Genomic DNA, 22,890 nt, shown 5'->3' with positions numbered 1-22,890 from the left:
TAGTATGCACTATTTTGTACTCTATTAACTTAGTATGTTTTCCAATTCCATCTCAGTCATACTAGTCTGTATCATCATAAATGTCATTTTGTCACATGTGATTGCAACTTTTTTTATATGTTCCCTCCATCACAAAGCGACGGATATTTTCGCAATCAAATGTTGTTATTTTTATCCGATTTCCTTTTGAGGTTTCATATCAGAGCTCAGTCACGTCATAAGTGCAAACTTGTTGTTAAACCCACACATCACAGTATACTTAATCTACCTTCTGTCTGTATAGGTGACACAAGGACAGGCATAAGTGCCAAGTAACTCCCCTTTCCAATCCATTTGCAAGGTTGAGCTCTTTTGCCACCTTTGAAGCGTGAATCGAAACTGATGAGATGTAAGACTGGCCCAAGGGATAGTTGAATCAAGGAGTTGTTCCACCCCTCTCTGGTTGAATCTTAAATGGGAAAACCAGAGAACTGCATTACAGGAATTTTCTCAATTGATGTTCATAACCCTCCCCCCCATTTTTCGGGGGGGGGGGGTGGCTCTATGATACCAACTTAACGTACATAGCAACGCAGTTCATTATAGTTTGGTCAACTCTTACTCTTAATAAAGTAAGAGTTGAAAATGAAAACAGGTTTCCAATTTCAATTGGTTTTTTATTTGATTCATACTGAATATGAAAACTGGCCAGGGCTATACGATTTCATTTCTTTCAAAATTTAATCAAATTCATTTAACCATCTTGCTTATTAATTTTTTTTTATTCAAAGAAGTGTATGGTAACGTGTCTTATTCTCATTAATAGCAATTTTATTTTGTGTAATACTCAGTAGCTTAAAGTTGGTTAAAATTGCCGAGAACTATAGAGCTTCGGGAAATATACAAATATAATTGAAAACTTATTTATATCTGAATTATCACCCTGGAGAGTTTGTCTCAAAGTATACATCGACAGCAACTATGAAGCGTAATTTGAGTTTCGATATTTTTTGAGCGACAAGTTTGGATGGTGCTGGTGCCTGTGGAAAACTTTGAGTGAAGATGTTATATTTTAATCATATATATATAATGTTGTGGTATAACACAAGTATATATATGGTTACATATGTTTAATAAAGTTTAATAATCTTTAAATAAACTTAGGTGAGACCAACTCTTACCTAGCCTAATATATAAACAAGATATCTTCACTTACATGTATGTGTATATCGTTAACTGAAATGTAGATATCCATAACTTAACTGCAGATATCTTTGATTTAATGTCTCAAATGTGTCATTTTAAATAATAAAAATAATGATGTTGATGTTGATGTTGATGATGATGATGATGATGATGATGATGATGATGATGATGATGATGATGATGATGATGATGATGATGATGATGATGATGATGATGATGATGATGATGATGATGATGATGATGATGATGATGATGATGATGATGATGATGATGATGATGATGATGATGATGATGATGATGATGATGATGATGATGATGATGATGATGATGATGATGATGATGATGATGATGATGATGATGATGATGATGATGATGACGACGATGATGATGATGATGATGAAGACGATGATGATGATGATGATGACGACGACGACGACGACGATGACGTTGATGACGACGATGATGACGACGACGACGACGACGATGATGATGATGTAATGTAATACCGTAATATGTATCGTGTCAAATGATATAGGCCTTAATATATTCATCGAGAGGGATAAATTAGTTTCACTAGGAAGAGATAAATAACCCAATGGCCTGGAATAGTTTCACGGCATGCAGATAACCTTATTGACCTATCCTTTAATTTACAGATTAAAGGATTATCTCAAGGCAAAGAAGTTAATTTTTCATATAATAATTATCGTTATATGAAATTGTTGACTATTTAATCAGTAATACTTTAATTTATGTGAACAGGATATACATAGATAGACCAGGTTGAATCACACGCTGTATCCGTATTTGCCATCTTCAAGTTGGAAGAGTCGAACAAAAGGTTTTGGTGTCAATATCACCAGATTTCTCAGACACCTTGTTGTCGGCCTCTTCCTGTTGTATCCTTGGAGAACACGCTAAGCATTATGTTTAAACTATTTAGTCAGTGCCATAACAGTGGAGTACAGCATTCGAAATCAGTCGTGGATCCAGGGGTAGAGGTTGGGGAGGGGGTCTATACATGTATCATATCACGTCTAAATGTGCTGAAGTTTGAGAACTGACGTTGTTTTGTTGCCTGGCCAAACACGGTCTTTGCTACACCTTCACCACCGGCATATATGCTATCAACAAGAAAGACAGGGTTCATATACCTCCCCCGCCTTACCCCAGAACAATTGATTGAGATTTTTGATAAAAACTCTTAACATATTCTTACATCAAAACAAATTTACTCAAATTAGTACTGTGTCTATACAAACTCTATGATTATCCGAGAGAATTCATAACTCTATGAAAATCCGAGAGAATTCTGAAATGATATAGCCATTACCCTCCACAGCTAAAAACCAATAACAGCAGAGCCTATCCTATACAGCCAAGAAGGCTAGGCTAGATATATACATTGTCGGTATGTGGTAGGTCCAGGCTAATCGTCCATATATTTTATTTGCAAAGCACCAGTATTTTTCTTGGTTTCAAAGTAATCTTTTGAGTTGGTCAACAAACGCTTTGACTTTTCGTTTCACTGCAAGTTAACAATTGAACTTAGCTACAACGAGCTGCATATATAATGTTGGAATTATGCGGCAAAACAGTTTATGACATCTTCCCATCAAAGCTAATGTTTTAACGTGAGTGCAGTAAACTAACAATACCTATGTAGAGCATATGCAATTGTCGCTGCTTTAACCATGAGGAGTCTTATCAATGACTCCACATCGTCACGCATTTGATGCTTAGGTTTGCAAATACACGTAAAAGGGAAATTCAAGATTATATATACATCAAAGGATATGCAGCACTCGGGAATACATCGTGGGCCAACTTGTTTTTCAGTCTGTCCAATTCGAATGGTTTATTTGATTCTAACAAGTGACAGGTATGGCCCTAGGCTGCCAATCGAGATTTAGGGTGTGTGTCGTACAAGCTTCAAATAATACGCCTAATTTGATCCAATCTAACTGTAGTTGCACTTGAATTACACTTTAGTATCGGTTAAAGTGGAATGCCCCGTGGATTGATTTAAATCTAAGCCAAGTCACAACAAGAATTCTGAACGAGGGTTGATTAAGCCAGACGGATATGCAACGATTTCACTAAGAACGTTGAAAGCTTAGCATTCAAACTAATAGCTTGGTAAATCCCTATCAACTGAAACTTCGGATTAAAAGGTATTGAAGTCCAGTTGTTAATGTTGTTTGTATTGCGTCACTATATATACCTTTCTCGTGTATACAATGCTATGAAGAATGCGTTTCAACAGCCATGGACAAAAAGGTTCCTCTCACAAGAAGTAAAGCTGTCGAAGTGCATTACCAATCGCAAAACTGTGATTTCTGCGATGTTTGTCTGTAGAATTAACCAAACACAAGAGAAATCACAGGCGCTTCTTTTCAACTGATATTTCCTTACCCGCACCACATGATATCCGATGGCTTGGGCAATCTATCATATAGCACATTCACTTTTGGCCCAACATTACCGTTAAGACTTTGAGCTAGAAGTGGTCGGGGTGTTTGGATTGTCATGAACGTAATAAGAGAGAAGTGGGCAGCCATTACATAATGTTATGGGCTTCAGTAATGGTGATATATATACGCATGAAGTAGCGACTGTACTAAAGGTTAGCTGTATATATAGACCCAACTATAGCACGCTATCATGGAAAAGTTTCTTGAGATTACGTAATCGACCTGCCTCGGTCATAAAATGACCTCTTTTTACCAATTAGTCTGCAACGCTTGCCATCGATATTTTCTCTTGTATGCGGGTCTTTGTGTGAACGCTGTATGATTAACTACAATGTAGACATAAGTATTACACTGTAGATATAAATAGACATAACGTATTTCCCACACAGTGTTTACACAAAAACCTAATGGTGTTAAGAATATATATGCTGGCTAATTGTTTAGCCTGAAGTCGATTTACGACCGTGGCAGGTCGATTACGTCATCACAAAACTTTCCTAGCTATAGCGTGCTATAATTGGAGCTAATAAAGTAGATCTTTAAACACTTAGTTCAACCAGGGGTCCAGCATGCATTAAAAGCATAGTACGGTTATGCACGGTATGGCAAAACACTTGTCCGCGCATGTGACCGATTATTGTTTTGAATCAACAAAGACAATGTTGATGGTCTGAAGTTTTGCATTCCTTCGAACTCCAAAGGTCTGTCACATATGATATCATTTATACATACTTCAATATTCTGTATACTTTATAGTGACATACAATGTAATAACACTCGTAAAGTGATACATCTTCCACCCTGTTATAGTTGAACATACCATCACATATTTATCTTGTACCTAACTGCAGATATGATTGATTGAACCAATCAATTGACTGTCTTAATTAATAACATACTATTCCAGGAAATGCATCAAAGTAGTTGGTCTATGCTGTCGGCATGTCACAGTTGATATATCCTTGAGATATTGTAATGAAGCGGTACCCTGTGAGTTCGGTATAATAAAGGTATAGTACAGTATCTGGTTGATCAGTCTTATCAAGACTATTTCGTTGATAGCTCCTTGGTACAGCTAACACATTTTATTAGTGTACAGGCTTACATAGGTAGAACAAGTAAACACCATATTGGTAGAACAGCCGTTTCATATGGGAGTTTGTACAGACAGCTTACAAATCTATTGGAATAGTATAGGCTAATTGGTATACTATAGGCTACATTGGAAGTTCAGGTAACATGTGTTAGGCTCTGGGTAAAATCTTGAACCTATAGGTCACTAAGACTGTGTTTGTATTCCACTTGTAGATATGACATTCGAGATGTGCTAGGTCCGTTGATTCCAGATTTGAGATTCAAAGATGTGAGGTTAATTGTAGGTTATTTTTGCTCATTTTTGTAAATATTTGTACATGGCAGGGGTAGGCTATATGCAGTAATATGTAGTGCTTATAAATCAGTGCAACTGCAGAATATAGTCTGCCTCTTTATCATTCCTTCTGAGACATGGTCCCTTTATTTTTACATGTTCTCTGTACATTTTTACACACACACACATATGTATATATACGCATGCATGCAGTAAACAACTAATTAGCTATAGCCGAAACCTTTAACACTACCACAAGGCCACAAACGTACTTTTAAGAAAACTGAAGTAAGCTTTACAGCTTTGATTATCGGCAAAACATGCAGAGGGGTCACAAAAGATAGGCCAATCTCAAAATTACTTCCTGAGAGAGATCCCAATTTAAGTCGTGAAGCCCTTTTGAGATGTGAGGGTTCCATGTTTTAAGTTTAAGCAAAAGATGTGGCATAGTTATATTCCTCGAGGCTACAAATGTTTTCCTCTTCATTTCATTGGAGAATAGTTTACAACTGTTAACTCAACAGTCTATATTGTTACAGTGTTGAAGTTGCAAGAAACAGTGTACATCTTTATTTCTCGCTTCTCAATTAAATATTCGAATCTGTCGATCGGTGGCAGAAATTGTCAATTTTTGTCAGCTTTAACGTATAAACTGGGGAGCGGTGTGTTCTCCAAAGGAACACGGTTCAGTTGAACTATCCGAGACTAACATTCACGTATATACACGAATGATATCAACAGCTTGAGATATTAAGACAACTTATGATGTCTTGAATGATAACATATTGAGATGTATTCATAAATGTATTCCGCTATACCTGGGGTTGGGTATATATGTACTATGGTCACAGCGACGTAGTACTTATATATATTGTACAGTAAACAGTAATAACTGTGATAAGGTATAATGACAAATTCATTCAGCAACTATTCTCGAAATCTCAGCATGAGGTCGTATTATACACTGTCAAACAATTCTTTGTCTGATAAAAAGAAATTATATCCAAATGCCCAAATCTCAAAATTAAGGATCGTCATATGTAGGCTATATTTATTTTGAGAGCTTCCTCGTTGTTGGCAAGCAGATTATATAAACCGATGCTGTGGCCGAGTGGATAAAGGCAGTGGCATTTGAAGCAATGAGGCTTTGTAATCTGGAGATTCCGGGTTCGATACTCGGTCGGGTCATAGTTTTTTTTGTTTTTTTTTTGTGGGTTTTTCATCGAAGAGAAATCTACCGTTTTCCCATCTGAAATGACATTCTAAATTGAAAGGATCCCAAATTTGAGTTAAAATGTTGAATTGGAAGCCACCTGACTTGTAAGTTGTAATCCATATACCCTTGCGGGTTTCTCCCACATTTGTGGTTGCTGCTTAATCGTCGTAAATATAACTGCTGATTATTATATTTCATGAGACAGTTTATACATTTAGTGCCGTGAGGTCCGATTATAAAACTGTGCATGAACACAGATTGCGTGTTAGATACCATACGAACCCTCAAGTGCTTAAACCATCCTCATACAGTCAAAATTAAATTGTGGAAAAATATAATATTTAAGTTTTATATAATATAGTTTTGTACTACTATTGACGGCATGGCTATATACCTCGGGAATTGTCATGATTGCTGTAAAACCACAAACTATGGACCGTAATATTACTCACCCCACGTTAATTTGCACGAATTTACAAACACAGTCATTTGTATTCAAATCTATATGCCGAGGGCGGAAAATGTATCTCTATTTCTCTCTCTCTTTCTCAGGCTCAAGAGGTTTAGAGCAGCTGTTTCGTCTGATAAACAATCCAAACATTAAAACAAATGTCTTGTGTATGACCAGATAGAAAAAAAAAACACTCAACTAAATGTATTAGGAAAATTTAGAAATGTTACAATCCACGATATTGTTTTAGTGAACTATCACTGTATATAATTAAAAAAAAACCTGATCATATATAGTTATTTTCATGTCTTTGTTGTGTGCCTGTGTGTGTTAGCGTGTTTGAAGTCAAACATATTAATATCTGAAGAAAGAAGGTTTATAAAAATATTGATGATATCATTGAAAAGTTTTGTCATTTATTGCAGTACGGTGTGTTTTGTATATCTGTTATGGTAGCGTGTAGATCTGTCAATGAAAACTTACATCTTATCAATCGATCTGGACTGTCTCAAATATGTAAAACGTTAATAGATTCATGAGGTTTCCGAATCTGATAAGTGGGTTTCCTATCTTAAAAACAACATCGTTTCTATATAAGTATCATCATAGGCGTAGGAGCCCAATTTGTTTGGGGTGGCTGTAAAGACTTACCCGAAAAATATAACCAAACTTTTTTTTGCAAGCTTCGCGCGCGATCAACATCATAATGTACTATCCTATGGGCATGCATCGGTTATTACATCGCATGCCAATTACATACAATCATTTGTCGTGTTATAACCCTTCCATATTGGTTAGAATTTTTGAGGAAGTCGTTACAATAATAATGATAATATTAATATGAGTTTAACCATTGAAAAACACATTGCAATTTAGTTTTCTTTCAGTAGGTGCCCGAAAAATTCTTAGCATATTGCCCGAATTTTTCACAACAATATTTGGTTGGGGGCTGCACCCCCCGCCCAGCCCCCGCCTCATACGCCTATGAGTATCATACATTACTATGTCCATGTAATTGTTCTTATTAATCAGAAATTTGAAAAACCATAAGGCAATCACAGGTGACAGAATCATGTAATACTTTTAAGAAAAACAAACTGCAAACAATAGTAAAATAGAGGATACAAGAAAGAAAGAACGACAGAAAGTCTTTTAACCTGATCTGGATTCCGACCTCTGAGCTGGTAAGCTTAATTGATTGATTCTTTATTCTAATTTTATTATACGGAAGAAAGGATCGTCTGCAGGAACGTTCCTTTACATTAAGCTTCGGTCAATTTAATATAATAAATTGCTGACAAAGTAAAGTTAATTGTTGTTTGCATCTCAAAACTAAACGTTATTTACCCATACATTACTATGGCGGTTTATGAACATAATGATTTAAATATGCACAGTGCTTGGAAAAACGGAAAGATGCTTGAGAGTTGCTCAAGGGTTGTTGAACAGTTATTGGTTTTAATACATTTATCAATTTGTTGCTACTAATCTTTGTTCAGGCAGGTTTTGTTTTGTCTTGATAAGTCACAGTCTCCCCCACACCCACCCCTCACCCCCCAAGTAAGAGCAAGTAATATTTCTAGTAACTATTCCGGTTTTCAAGATATTCAGATTTAAAGTATGTTTAATGGCTGGAATGCTTCTTTAAGGCTAACTTAATCATGACGTCGGCTAACCAGTGCAGGCCAAAATGTTCGCCATTGTTTTATAAGTTAAATAACTCAACACCAACTCATGTTCTTTTGATTTGATTTGATTTGATTTATTTTGTTTTTTTTTTTCACGTGCAAATATACAATGTGAAAGGAAGTCTTCTATAAAGCATACAATAGCTTAACAATGTAGAAGACTCCCTGAAGAAAGAAAAGAGAAGAAAAAATGATATACCAAATTAAACGTTTCGACAATAAATCAATTATATGATATTTTAATTAACATGATGCAATTATTTCTTTAACTTCATATAATTTTTAACTTCATATAAACTTTTAACTTCATATAAACAACAAAGTTACTCTTTCTATTTTGAAACCGACTAAAGATAACATTTTTATGCCTTTTGTGTTTACTTTTCGTACGTTTTCCCACCTCGTATACAGGCCTATATAGTTCACATTTTGTATTGTTTTTACCTTTATAACTTTTTAAGTACCCTTTTACCGTTGCGTCATTTTCTATTTAATGTGTTACAATGTTAAGACAAGATATACGAGACATACTAAAACGTAAAACATGAATTTTATCATAATCCACAAAAACTCCACCAGCCGCTACAATAAAATGTGACTTCATTTCCGAAAATGTTTTTGCTAATCGAACCATAAAAGTATTCAAACTCATCCATAGTGACATTTGCAATGTCCTCTTCAAAGACGAAAAGTCTTCTTTTTGTTATCAAAAGTGCAATTATTTTGCACTTAGCCTCGCTTCCGTCGTTATGCTTTTATAAGCAAGGTAGGCTGGAATGGGTTCATATATGTTATGAAACATTTATAAGTTTATTCCCGTGTCAGACAATGTTACTCTTTCTAGTAGATTGAGGTGAGAAGCTGTCTAATGCTGTTAATTAAAACCCGATCCAATTGAAATTCTCCCTAACTGGATATGAGTGATTTGAATATACATTTTATAACTCGTCCTTACTCCAACACACTCAGTTTAGGAGGTATAGGAGGAGTATATGGTCTTCAACGTCTTTACTTTCCTAATAGATTCTTCCTGCTCACGTATCCTATAGAAATGTGAAAAGTTTGCTTAACTGTCAAAGTTTTCATTGGTGTTTATAATTTCCTAAAAGTACAGCTTTGTTTTTAGAAATATCATATTTATCTGTGGATAATAATTTCAATGTAAACTAAAGAAAAAACAAAACAGTTCAAGTTGGTCATAACAAAGATTTGCACTGTATAATATTCAACATCTTTTTTTTCCCACTGCTTTCTTGAATTTTGGAATCTCTGTACAATTTTGAGCGCATGTCATTACGTTTGGGACCAATAATTGTAAACATAACCTATAGATTCATGTTAGTTTTGATTCCCATTCCTTCCGTCCCACTCTCCCGAACTATAACACGTGTCGAAGAGTTCGTCTTCTTTATTGGCGGAAGTTTGAAACACCGTTGTATACTTCACAACGCCACTTTTTTCGCAGTGGTTAATTTATAAGCTCCTCCTCTTAACGTACAAATCACAACACTCCCTTGCCCCTGGTTACATTACAAATTTAATTCCTCAGTATCATCCTCAACGCCAACTTTGCTCGTCTACAAAGTGTCTTCTTGCCACCAGCCATACCCCAAACACAAAGTTTTATGGAGAAAGAGCCTTCATCTCTGCTGCATCTCATCTCTGGAACAATCTACCATCTTCAATTCGCAATGCACCATCGGTTGACTGTTTTAAGCGTCTCTTAAAAACTCATTTATTCCAAAAATTTACAGTGTTTTGACTTGCATATTTGTGTACTTGTTTAAGCGCTTTGAGGCCTTTGCATAAAGCGCTCTATAAATATTTGCTTATTATTTATTATTATTATTATTATTATTTACATGTATAAAAAAAACAGAGTGACCTCATAGTATCTCCGCAATCAACACTTTGACCACTTCCCCTCTTCTATCTATTGTCAACATTTCTTGTGTCGAACAAGCGATATTACCTTGGTATCGTAAAGCTTGGTAGTTATAATTCATAATGACGCCTAATATTGGTTTTGGATCATCAAGAGTATTTTTTTCAGTCATAATTGTTGACTATAGTCACATATGTCTGAGTTTGACTAAGAGATTATGGAATACTCCATATTGCAAACTTGTATGATGATGACGTAAGGTCCTCTTCCTAATCAGCTTTGAAGAAATGTAGTTTATACTACATGATCACATCTTCATCATACATACGAATACTGTAGTACATTAACTGGTATTCTCAGTACATAATCATAAAATTTGACATGATCATCATATGTGGTTAACATAGTTCCTATTGGCGTTCCATAGAAATCGACTGTCACCTCACAACATCGAGTGATCATGTATAGGTATTGTAGCGTATATAATAAGTGTATATAATAACTGTCGTAGTAGCCTAACGTGTAATTGAATACATCGACGTGTTGACCAACATCACACTAAGACAGCCAGCAAATAATAATAATAACGCCAGAAGTCGTTAGGGAAAAGAGGTAGACGTATTCTCTGCATAAGATGACGTTACTTCAGGTTCACCATTTATATTCACTATACCCTACATAAACCCAGTGGAATGAACCACTATACAAGATTGGTAAACCGCCCACTGTTGTCACTACCGTGCAGTAATGCAAGACAAATTAAAACCACAAGGGGAAGATTTTCAAAATCTTTACTTGAAGATTATTTGTAAATATATGATAGGCCTTTACATTGTTAATTTTCTGTGGTAAACTACAGGAGGTCAAACGTGAGGAACTTTCTTAAGTGTCAATGCTTTATAAGAAATAACACGTGTCAATAATTCACTTACCACTTGGATGCATTGATACCTTCGTTATTATGATGAAGTTGAACTGACGTATCGGTGATCACAACAATCACAAAAGCAATGACAAATCTTTCATAAGATTCTACGGAATGGTTACTTAGTTGATCACTCGAGCTTTTGGCCTAGCGGCTTCGTTGTGTAATTGTGAAATGATTGAAACAATTCGTAAATTGTGTTAACAACATAACACATTTTCCGCCAAGCACAAATTACTTGATCACATGTTTCTTACACAGGGGTTTAATGTTGTTACAAGATAAATGTGTTTTCACACATGCAGAAATCTACTGACTACCCAAGACAAAACTGTTAGCATATATGTAGTTCTGTTAGTTTAGTATATAGAGATATGGCTTGCAATATTTGCAACATCAAACTGTTTGACGGAAGTTGATATTGTCGCTTGCTACTTTTATGGGGACATAGCCAGGGACGTCGCTAGAGGGGGGGTGTGGGGGGGTGCCTCACCCCCCCAATCTTGGTAAAAATGACGATAGTTGGAAAATTTGAGTGCGACAGTCGGAATTTCCGACTGTCGGAATTTCCGACTGTCGCCAGCTTCAATTCGGAATTTCCGACTGTCGCGCTCTAATTTTTCTGACTGTCGCACTCTTATTTTCATATGTTCTTGTAATTTGTGAGTGACATAAAATTTTCGATCAAAATTGACCTTAAATCAGTCATATTTACCACGTTTTCCTCGTCACATTGAGAAATTGTATCTCGCGATCCTTATACTCCACCATACAAAACTTCGTATGATTTTGAATACTCTAAAAAAAAATACAACGTTCGCCAGCTTCAATTCGGAAAATTTATGTATTAATTTTGCTATTGGGTGGGTCGACCCTGTTCGCTAGCTTAAAGTAAGTTCAGGATATACCAGGGACGTAGCCAGGGGGAGCAGGGGAGCGACTGCTCCCCCCCCCCCCTTGAGTGTCGAAAAAAATGTTTAAAAACTGTTGTTTTTTTAGCATGGTATTTTGTCAGTGCTCTTTTGATCTTGAATACTCGTCAACTCCGTTAACTCGATTATAATCTTAATAACATGCAGGCCTACTGATTCAACTACTTACTTAGTTTGGCAGATGCAATTAGATAAATTTAGCCCATAGCCTATTTCAAACCTACAGTAGGCCACTGCGTAATAAAATACATATTGCCTACCTAACCAGCTCACTCGATGGAATGTCACGAACCGTATGCACAACGACATTGGCGGATCCAAGGGGGGGCCCAAGGGGGGCCATGGCCCCCCCAAAGGTGAGCCAAAAAGTGTTTCCGAACATCCGCTAAATCATATGATTGGAAATTAAAAAAAAATCGAGAGAAATAGCAGTGGTAGACTAGTCTTAACCTTTTCGTTTTCTGGTTTAAAATTAAATGCAGAGCTCCCAACTGACCTGCAATTCGCGGGAATTAGACCCGCATTCTAACACCCAAACCCGCTGACCCGCACAAGCGTCCGAAAAAACCGCATTGTAATTGTCAAGTATACATAAAAAATTGGCATCAAATTTTGACTTAGCAACCATCATTTCTTTAGCATATAGCATTTAGCATAATAGAGTATAAAACCTCCTTTACAGCATCATTTGAACCTCAAATTAGCCTATAATTCTTTTCATTGAGGCGAGCAGCGAACATTTTCATGCCACGGGAAAGAATGAATTATCACCTACTATTCAATTTATTGATGTTACACAAAAAAAAAATGCATATTCGTCAGAAAATTTTGGGTGACAAAAGCCTTTCTATAAGTGCCACCATTTTACATGTAGGCATCACCAGGATTCCAAAAATATTCAAAAGTTGAGGGGGCAAATGCATGATAAGCCCCCCCCCCCCCTCCCAATATTTACCAAGGCTCCGAAACGTGCATCTGCCCATTTTTCAATGCATACTTGTCGATCTGTCCGATGCACACGTATACTATATAGGTGTAATAATTTTAGTATAAATGCTGGGGGACCCTCGGCCCGTCCCCTGGCTATAGACCACATTGTCACCCCAACCGCGTCTTCACGCCCCGTGAAAAGTGGAAGCAGTGAGTGTAAGTACCGGTAAGCGTAACACAACTTCGTCTTAGGCCAATGACTTGCCTCATTTCAGCCAGTTCTCCAACATCCCCTTACTTAGCGGCGGAGCGTATATATACACAGTCAGGGGGCGGATACCCCCCCCCCCCCGGACGGACTCAAATGGACTGCTGGCTCCCTTTTCAGCTTTTCACTACTTTTTACTTATTCGCGATTATTGACTATTTTATTGCGCTCTCATATACCTATTGACATTTGTCATATTCTGTTGGTGTAATTTTCCGACAAAATGGCGACGACACCTATTTATTCTCCGTTTATCTGCAAATTAGCAAGGCCCGGAAAGGGTCATTTCCTGCAATCTAGGGAGTATCTTTATCCAAAATTTTTATGTACGCTCCGCGCCAACCTGTGGTGGCGCTCCGCTTAGATAGTGTTGAAAGCGCCCCTACAGACCATTCTTGTCCCCCCCCCCCCGACCAATACCCCAAGCTCCCCAGGACGGCGATTCGTGGCATGGACCAGCATTTGCCTTCTCAAGAGTTGGGAGCTATGTAAATGTATGAGCATGAGGATTTACAGTTTAACACAATTTTGCAGTTACAGGCTGGTTGTAAGAAATTTATAACCTATGAGAAATAAAATTTCTTGAGAAAGATGATCCCAACTTTGTTTTATAAATATTTTAGAAAATTACACCTGGGAAACATTTTTTTAGAAGTAAATTAACATCACCATTGTACACTTTTGTCGCACCAAATTGCATCTAAGGGCATTCAGCAATAGAAAATTTTCCAAAGGCGAGGGGGGCCCCTCCCCTTACACCCCTCCCCCATATCACTCTAATGCCACTTTGGCCCCTCCCAAACAAAGGCCCTGGATCCGCCAGTGCACAACGACGACGACAAGTTCGTTCTCATCCGTTCTATGATTCGTCCTAAGTTGTTGCACGAACAGCATGTAATGAAGCTAAGCTAGCAATCGTACGTGATACGCACTTCCTATAAATAATTATTACACTGTTAATACACGGAGATAACGATATTTTTTTAGGCCACTGCAAATCTGGCTGTCTTACAAAATATGAAAGTTTATATTGTCCATCAGTTAAGTTCGTCAAATGTATTAAAGTCCAGACATAGGACAATAAATAAGAATCATCCTTCTGGAAAAATTGTAAAAGAGCACTATGTTTGTCTTTCTGATATATTATGTAAAAGAACATGTAAAAGAATTCAAACAGGAAACAAAATCTGCTGATAATATGATATCATATGATAATGATGAAACTGGCAATAAATTGCACCAGATCGCATCTAAGGACCTTCAATTGTTCAAAAAAATCTCAAAGGGGAGGGGAACACCCCCTCCCCTTAGACCCCTCCCCCATATCAATCGCAAAAAGTGCTTCCCCTTTCAAATTCCTGGCTACGACGTTGGGATATACATTGTCTCTATGGTATACAATTAAAACACTCAATGCTAATCTACGGGAGTTTAAAAGTGCCATCAACATAAGCAAAAACTTTGCCCCATAAGGTACAAATGTATTGAAAAAAAGTTCGGAACAAAAGTGCAGTCGCGAAAGATGGGGTGTCTGACTGACACTGACCGTATCGTTGACGATGAGTGCGGGGGGGGGGGGGGGGGGGTACAAGGCAGCAGTCGGAATTTTCTGACTCCAAAACCCATCCAGTTGGAATTTCAGCCACTACACCCCCCCAATCATCAGGCCTTAGCTACGTCCCTGGACATAGCCCTTTCTCAACACTAAGGTCTGTAACACTGACATATGGTAGATGAGTGGGCTACCACGGCACGCATGGCTAGCCACATTCGCGTATTCAAATACGGAGAGAGTTGATATTGTCGTTCGCTCATTTTCAAGGAACACATACATTAGGCATAAGCTATGAGATCGGCATGTTGGCATGGTAGATCCGGCTAGTTGGGGAAGAGGACAAACGAAATTTGCATATTAAACTATGTATGGGAGATGGTGTTGAAGACATATGTTAACACTGCCATAAACATCTACAACACTCGCAAGTAGTGACAACAGTAACAGAACAGCTAATTGAGACAAGTTGTTTCATTATCATACTTAAACTCTTGACCAAGGCTACTACTATATGTATCATCACTGATAAGGCTAAATTAGCTATCTGCCGATTGCGCAATATAGGAAGATAAGAAATATTCCAATACTAAATGAATAACAGTAGCAAGTACATATCAAGATGATATATAGTGAGTTTAATTATAGTTATTCGAGTGACCAGCAAATCCTTCTGTTAATTTCGCGATATGTAGTCTTCCTGGTTGTACCTGTGGCTTATTGTCGAAAGAAATTAAGACAAAAATGGAGAAGGGAAGTTACCATGCATGGCATAAAAAAGAAAAACTTGTTATTGTCACTATGCTGGTATCACCAGCCTGAGTAATTTTAGTAAACTCTTAAACCATGGCAATATACCCAGCATGTGATTAATACTGATGTTTCCTCTCATACAGTATCACGATTGACCTGGAGAAACTGAAGACACCACCCCTCACCCCCCCCCCCACCCTCACCCGCCCGCCTCGCCCTCCTTTTCTGTATATTTTCGTTTTGTGTAAAGGTTTTCGAAAAATATCGTACGTTTGGTTTATTCTTTCAGTATGAATAACTCAAGGTCATGACATTATCAAGTTCACTCATTGGTTAGACTAATTGGAACAATTGCAAGAAAAGAATGCAGAAGCCATGATAAAGGAAGGGCGATGAATAATATGATGACCAACGTTATCAAGATCACTGTGATGAATTCGACTGGTCAAGACGTACGTAATGTACTAACGTCACTACGCCCCCCCCCCCCCCCCCCCTCTGTGCTGATCTGTGCTTTATATTTTACGCACGTCTCATCGTCCGGTAACTGACCATTCAAATCTTAGTTTTCCGACAAAGAAAAGTTTGAGTCCAATCAGCATCGAGGATCCCTATAAGTTATATGAATATGCATATGTAGGCCTACACGTTCGAGGACCTTTAAATAAAATATAGCTTCCGGCCAGCATCACGTTTCAGAATGTATCTTACAAAAATTTATAATCAAACTAATAAGATACAGGTCTACCTTCCAAGTAGAAATACAAGTCACAAGGTTATGGCATTATCAAAGTGAACGTAAAGCTTCGTTACGTGGGAGGTTGCATGATTAATTAGTTTGTAATACATGGAACGTTGGTATCAACCCTGACGACAGTGTTTAGTGTATCGTATCTACGGGATACAGATTGTGTAGTAGCCATAGTAGCACAACCATGACCGTTAAACCGTTAAAGGGTGTGAAGACTCGCGCACAAAAAAATACGTCTCATGCCGGTAGTCTGACCTAGTTTCGAATGAGGTGTAACAGAAGTGTTAGACACTACCATTGATCCCAGAAAATACACACACAGCTTGCTACCGTCGGTAATTAGACACTAGTGTACAGTCAGTTCATACAGCTACGGTCAATATCCACAACACAGTGTACATAGCAGCGATGGACATCTCAGGTCTAGATAAAAGGTAACAAGGTATCACGTTTCATTACTGTCTGCATTTTGTAGCGACAAGAATAAAACATCACTTGTTAGCAACGGAAAGTTAACTTTCTCAGAGCGTGGCACGCGGTTTGGGGCGAGTCTTCGATGCCTGTAAAGAGGATTCGAGCCTAATGGAGGTCGAGTGAAATAGACTCGACGAAGCCTTAGTGACCGGGACAGTGAATAAAGGAACGAAAACACATGAAATATCCTCGAGAAGATCATCATCATGCTTACTCCAACTGAGAACGAGTCTACAGTATAGCTGGTGTATCTTCTCTCCATTTTATGATTCGTGAAAAATAAAACACTTTACATAGTTAATATTTTGAAAAGAATATTGTTCAGTGAGTGACATTACGATGTTTGTACTAAGTGTTTGTATCAATTACTCTTATATAATAAATGCTATATAAGAGCAAATGCCACTCAAAGTCAATGTGAAATCCTAAAGTTTTGAGCAATCTTACACGCTGTATATATTCATACAGAGAAAAGTTATCACATGTCCCTTCGGAAGGGAATATCATGTGTCTGGTTAAAGTTTGATAAATAGTACAGTGTGTATCTCCACAGAAGAGATAATATCATCTTATAGCCATTAAGTATATAATTTGTTTGTGATTTTCAAGTTATGCACATTTAAAGTATATATACACAAACACAACCATAATATTCCTTGGCTTAATATGCCACTAAAGACCCTCAAATAGCTAAGAAACATCTTGCTGAGATTGCGGGATACTCTAGTTTAGACGTTATGTCTGGGAGTCACATATCTCACGTTCAGTTATTAAATCACTGAATGGAATGCTTATAACCGTCAGGACAAGTTAAATATAAAGTTGTAAACTGACGTATTAGCTGTCCCTGGGGATGAAACAAAACCATCCCTATTGAATAACGATGTCAATCAAATGTTTGGGTGCTTATGTTATTTCATTTCTCCACTGCACATTTTCGGTTCAGTCATGTGTGCATTGCCGTCTTGATGACATTCAATCGTTAAAGGGTTTTCAAAACTATCCATAATATTTAGCGTAGGTGCATGAATATAAAGATGCTTACAAAACAGGGTTGTCAGGTTTTATTTCTACGACCAAACCGGGCCAATTGGCGGCCAAATCGGGTAAAAAAAACTACAAATGGGTATATGGCAATGCATGCATGTATGTATGTATGTATGTATGTATGTATGTATGTATGTATGTATGTATGTATGTGTGTATGTATGTATGTATGCTCTTGTTTAGACCTCGCAACCGATGACAGGCGCATGTATACACACCCATCAATTGATGACACACTAACAATCGAGGACGTCATCGGTTGTTCTATCATTAGGTCATTGCTCCAGGGGTACTTTTTAGTCTTTCTATGCCAGTCGTTTTTAATTTGGACACTGGTCACCACTTTGATATGATTCAGAAAATTGTAAATGTATGGCTTTATATGAAGAGCGCCACTCACGAGTGTGTCATGTCATCGGTTATGTGAAAATCTACAATGCAAATTCAATCTGAAATCTCATGTCATCGGTTATGTGATATTCTATGGCTGTTAGTGTGTCATCAATTGTTTGGTGAGTATACAGTATGTATTACGCCCATGAGGAGTGTCTCTGGTTGGGACCTGTGTTAGCACCTCTTTGTTTACTAGGCCCACCAGTCCTATAATCATCCAATAGCCTAACTGGCAGGTATTCTTATTTGGAAAGGCCTAGATGTGCATTGGAGCATGAAAAGAGGAGTCTGTTGAAGATGTATAATGATTATACATTAATAATAATTATAATAATAATAATATATACACATTTATATAGCGCCAATATCCAGAGGAAATTAATGCTCAGTGGCACTTCTGCTTAGGGGTAAGCAACTGAAATAGATACCTTCTATATGCTGCTGAAAATGTTAGTGTTCGGTGCTGATGTACCGTAGAAGTTGGTTGCAGAGAGCAGGAGCAGCAATGGTAAACAACTGTGGACCATATGACTTGAGCTTCCAGTTGGGCACGCAGTGGAGAAGTTGTTGATTTGAAGATCTAAGTGACTGGGTGGTGAACTTGGGACTAATCATACTATTCATGTATCGCATGGTGCTAATCCATATAAGACCTTATAGGTGAGCAGGATAATTTTAAAGTTTATCTTGTAAATGTAGAAGACAGATAACCATTGTAGTTGACCTAGAATGGGATTAATGTGGGCAGACTTCTTTCAACGTGTGACAATCTTGCTAGCAGCTGTATTCTGGGTACGCTGCAGGAGCAACTGAAGTTTATTGTCGGGCGTATGGCAAGCCATTTTATTTTTTAATCAGTATTTATTGATATCAACAATTATTTAATGATACCAACAATTATTTAATGATATGAATTATTTCATGATATCTGAAATTGTTTTAATGATATGTACGTCATATTTGATGATATCATTAATTGGTGCAAGGAAATTATTGATATCTTTATTTTATTTGATGATATCATAATTAAAATTTCTGATATGAAGAATTGAATTTTTGATATCTTAAATAGATGAACTATTATAGATATCAATAATTCAATTCAAGATATCATAAATTCAATTTCAGATATCTGTATTCAAATTAATGATATCAAAAAGTATGACGTACATATCACGAATTCGGCCATATTTAATGATATCATCAATTACGCCCTCGGTTTGAGCGCCTGGGATTATGTGGCGGGAATTACAGTGCAGTGCGGTTAGTGCATTATATTCTGTCTAGAACTGGTTGAGCTTCAATCCCCGCCATATTAAGAGCAGTTTTACGTATTGAGCCTACCGTATAACTAATGTAATGTATACTGCACTGCACTAGACCCATACCAACTACCACCAGCTTAGTTCCATAAGGCCTGTGTACGGATGAGTTACTGAGACTACGCCGTATAACCAGACATATCGCAGCCATATTTAATGATATCATTAAATATGGCCGAATTCTTGATACGTACGTCATATTTGTTGATATCATTAATTCGAATTAGTGATATGTACATATCATTAATTCGAATTAGTGATATCAGTAAATATGACGTCATATTTGATGATATCATTAATTTGAATTAATGATATGTACATAACACTAATTCGAATTAGTGATATCAGTAAATATGACGTCATATTTGTTGATATCATTAAATCAAATAAGTGATATGTACATATCATTAATTCGAATTAGCGATATGTACATATCAAAAATACATTAAAAGATATCTTTAAATCATTTTTCATTAAATAATTGTTGATATCATTAAATACTGAATAAAAAATAAAATGGCTTGCCATACGGGCGAACCATACAACATTGAATAACTAGTATAATTCAGTGTGGAAGTCATTGTTGTCGGAATAATATATCCTTGAAAGTCTTTTGAGTGAGTTTAATGATGTGTGCCATCTTGCGAATAAAGAATTGATTAATAGACCGACAGGTCCTAGAAATATGTTGACTAAAAGTATATGTATGACCAAAAGTAACACCAATATTCCTAGCTGAATCAGTAAGTTGAATGCAGAAAGAACCGATATGAAGCTCGGAGAACTGGCTAGTAAGGTTTCATACCGTGAGCGGATTAAGATCACTTCCGTTTTTGAGTCATTGGTGTCGGTTTGTCTTGGGTAAACCACTCTTTTCTATCTTTAGTACAAGTTTCAACTGCAAACGTTTACACAGTTAGTTTTGGCAATGTATAGCACGGTTGTCATCAGCATACTGGTCAAATATTATACTATGATAACGAATATTCAAATAACTTGGCCGAATGGGGACATGTACAACGTAAACAGCAGAGGGCCTAAACTGAACCTTGTGAAACTCCAAACGGTATAGTGGTTGAGATATTGATCGTTTCACACCAATGGCGAATGGGGTGGGGGGGGGGGGTAGAGATATTTGCCCGAATGTCCCTAACTCTGCCCGAATTTAACTTGTTGGTGGATCTCAGTCCTGGGGGAGGGGGTGTCCTCCTCTTATATTGAAAATTTTGGTTTTGTGGAACAGCTTAGATGCAAAATAGTGCTGTCATTTTCAACTACATTTGTGTACCAACATGTTTTCGTACAAAAATTTTACCACTTCGGAAAAAGGGCAGATGATGGCCATTGGGAGGGGATGTTCCTCCTGTATCCGCCACTGGGACCTGAATTGCTACTTCATGAATAATTGAAACCACAGGTGTTGAAACTTTAAGTGTTGAAACCCCCCGGAGGTGTTGAAACATCATATGCTAAACTTTCATTTGTTGAAACCACAGATGTTGTGTACAGGTGTCAACACCTGAAGGGATTTCAACACCTCAGGGGAGTTTCAACACCTGAGGTTTCAACACTTTCTGAAGTGAAGTGCTAAATTCGATGGTGTTAAAATCGAGAGACGTTTCTCAACACCATGAAGTTCCGGCCACCATAATTATACCAGTGCCAACAAATTATTATTAGGTCTATATGTTGTTACATGATCATCGTATGTTGTGATCGGTTATCCTTTCCGTGTTCTACACCTATGCACCCTGCGAATAAATAGGAAACGGCAGAAATTATATGGTGGGGTCAAGGGGTGGAACCTCTTGTGAGTGTCCAGGGGGCGAAGGCCCCCGAAAAAGTTTGGTATTTTTGCGTGTCTGGCGATAACAACATTCGCAGTTGAGGATGCAAAATACTGACAACCTTTTGAATTTAAATTGTCACGAAACTTATGGAAATTTTAAAATGACAAGTTATAGATGCTATATTATGTTATAAAATGAAAATAAAATGCAAAGCCCCGTTTCTAGACTGCCTAACAATGAATAGCATGCACTATATGTACATTTTACAACGGTGTTTAAACCTACCCAAATAGTACGCTACATGTGCTGCGAATTTTCCCAGGTACCTTTCCAAACAACTATGAGCTCATCCCCTATCTGTAACACCTGTTTGATAACATTTTTGGCTCGTTTCCAATGGATGTTTCATGGAGTAAATTCAGTAAATGTTTTGGCTCCATTCTAGAATTAATTAGGTCAGTCAGTATAAGGATCGGTAAAGTTATGCAAAATATTGCCTTAGACGTTCAAGAAAGTAGGTAAACTACCCCCGTAATATTTAGGGAAGTAAAACACACCTCAAGCCAACTGACTCCTCCGCATGAACAAAACAGGTTATTCCCCATGAAACACGAGGCACAGTGCATACCATACACGCATAGCACGATATCAAAGCCCCTAGCTATATATGGCCATCTTTATGAAAGTCACCCTTGTAATCACATCTTTTAGGCCACTTGGCATGATTAACTCAATGCTAAATATTGTTTCCATGTTCTTGTAGAAAACGTCAACTCCGCAAAATACATATGCTGTATTTTGTAGTTACGTGAGATCCGTTACCTCCGAGGTGGTTAGGCTATTTGCTATACACTTAACTATGGTAGGATATTCTTTCTTCCGTATTTTTGGAAATTCTAGAAAATACTTTCTTTTCTCCCCGCTTAACACAAGATGTGGTCTTATAGAAATAGAGCCTTGTATACATGAAATTAGTTGCATTTAGCACGATGTGCCATTTTCGCGTAAATTTCTCGCCGTGTTTTGCTCGATCTTTCGTAAAATTTGAAAGGTGTACCACCTCACTTTTTGTAGACAATTGGTAATTTCTCTATAGGCCTACTGATTTTCGATTTTTTTTTCTCTATACAGTCAAGTGAATAAGTTGTGCATTGAGTATAAACTTATCGCGAATATATTGGAAAGGCTATTTATGCTCGAAAATAGCAATTGATAGCACCATTTTGTGTCTGGTTTCAGTAAAAAAAAAATGAAGGGGAAGAGGGACACCCCTCACCTCAGACACCGGCCTTAACTTATGCCTTAACTTTGCAGGCCTAGATTCTGAGATTTGCCCCCAAAAACATTGAGCAATACATTTGTTCTCCCATGCTCTATTCACTCGGCAAGGAATCGCATCACAACGTTGTGTTCTTTGCATGCTACGCGCCAAACGATTGATGGTAGCACCATGCTTAGATAGTGTGACTAATATATCCCGCCCCT

At 37.3% G+C, this 22,890-nt stretch overlaps 1 protein-coding gene across 2 annotated transcripts in view; it reads left to right on the top strand.

Annotated features, from left to right (window-relative positions):
* Nucleotides 1-22,890, top strand: part of LOC139969247 (rhodopsin, GQ-coupled-like) — an 80,789-nt gene that overhangs the window by 16,982 nt on the left and 40,917 nt on the right. The window contains exon 1 of one of the 2 annotated variants that reach the window (XM_071974163.1): nt 4,576-4,669. The exons of the other annotated variant lie outside the window; for it this stretch is intronic. The gene's annotated coding sequence lies outside the window, so the exon portion shown is untranslated. Of the gene's footprint in view, nt 1-4,575; nt 4,670-22,890 lie in introns of those variants that run through there. 2 annotated transcript variants of the gene reach the window in all.

Source organism: Apostichopus japonicus, chromosome 6 (assembly GCF_037975245.1).
Source record: "Apostichopus japonicus isolate 1M-3 chromosome 6, ASM3797524v1, whole genome shotgun sequence".
NCBI lineage: Eukaryota > Metazoa > Echinodermata > Holothuroidea > Aspidochirotida > Stichopodidae > Apostichopus > Apostichopus japonicus.
Note: the sequence above shows the minus strand (reverse complement) of the source record. Positions and strands in the feature narration are given on the sequence as shown.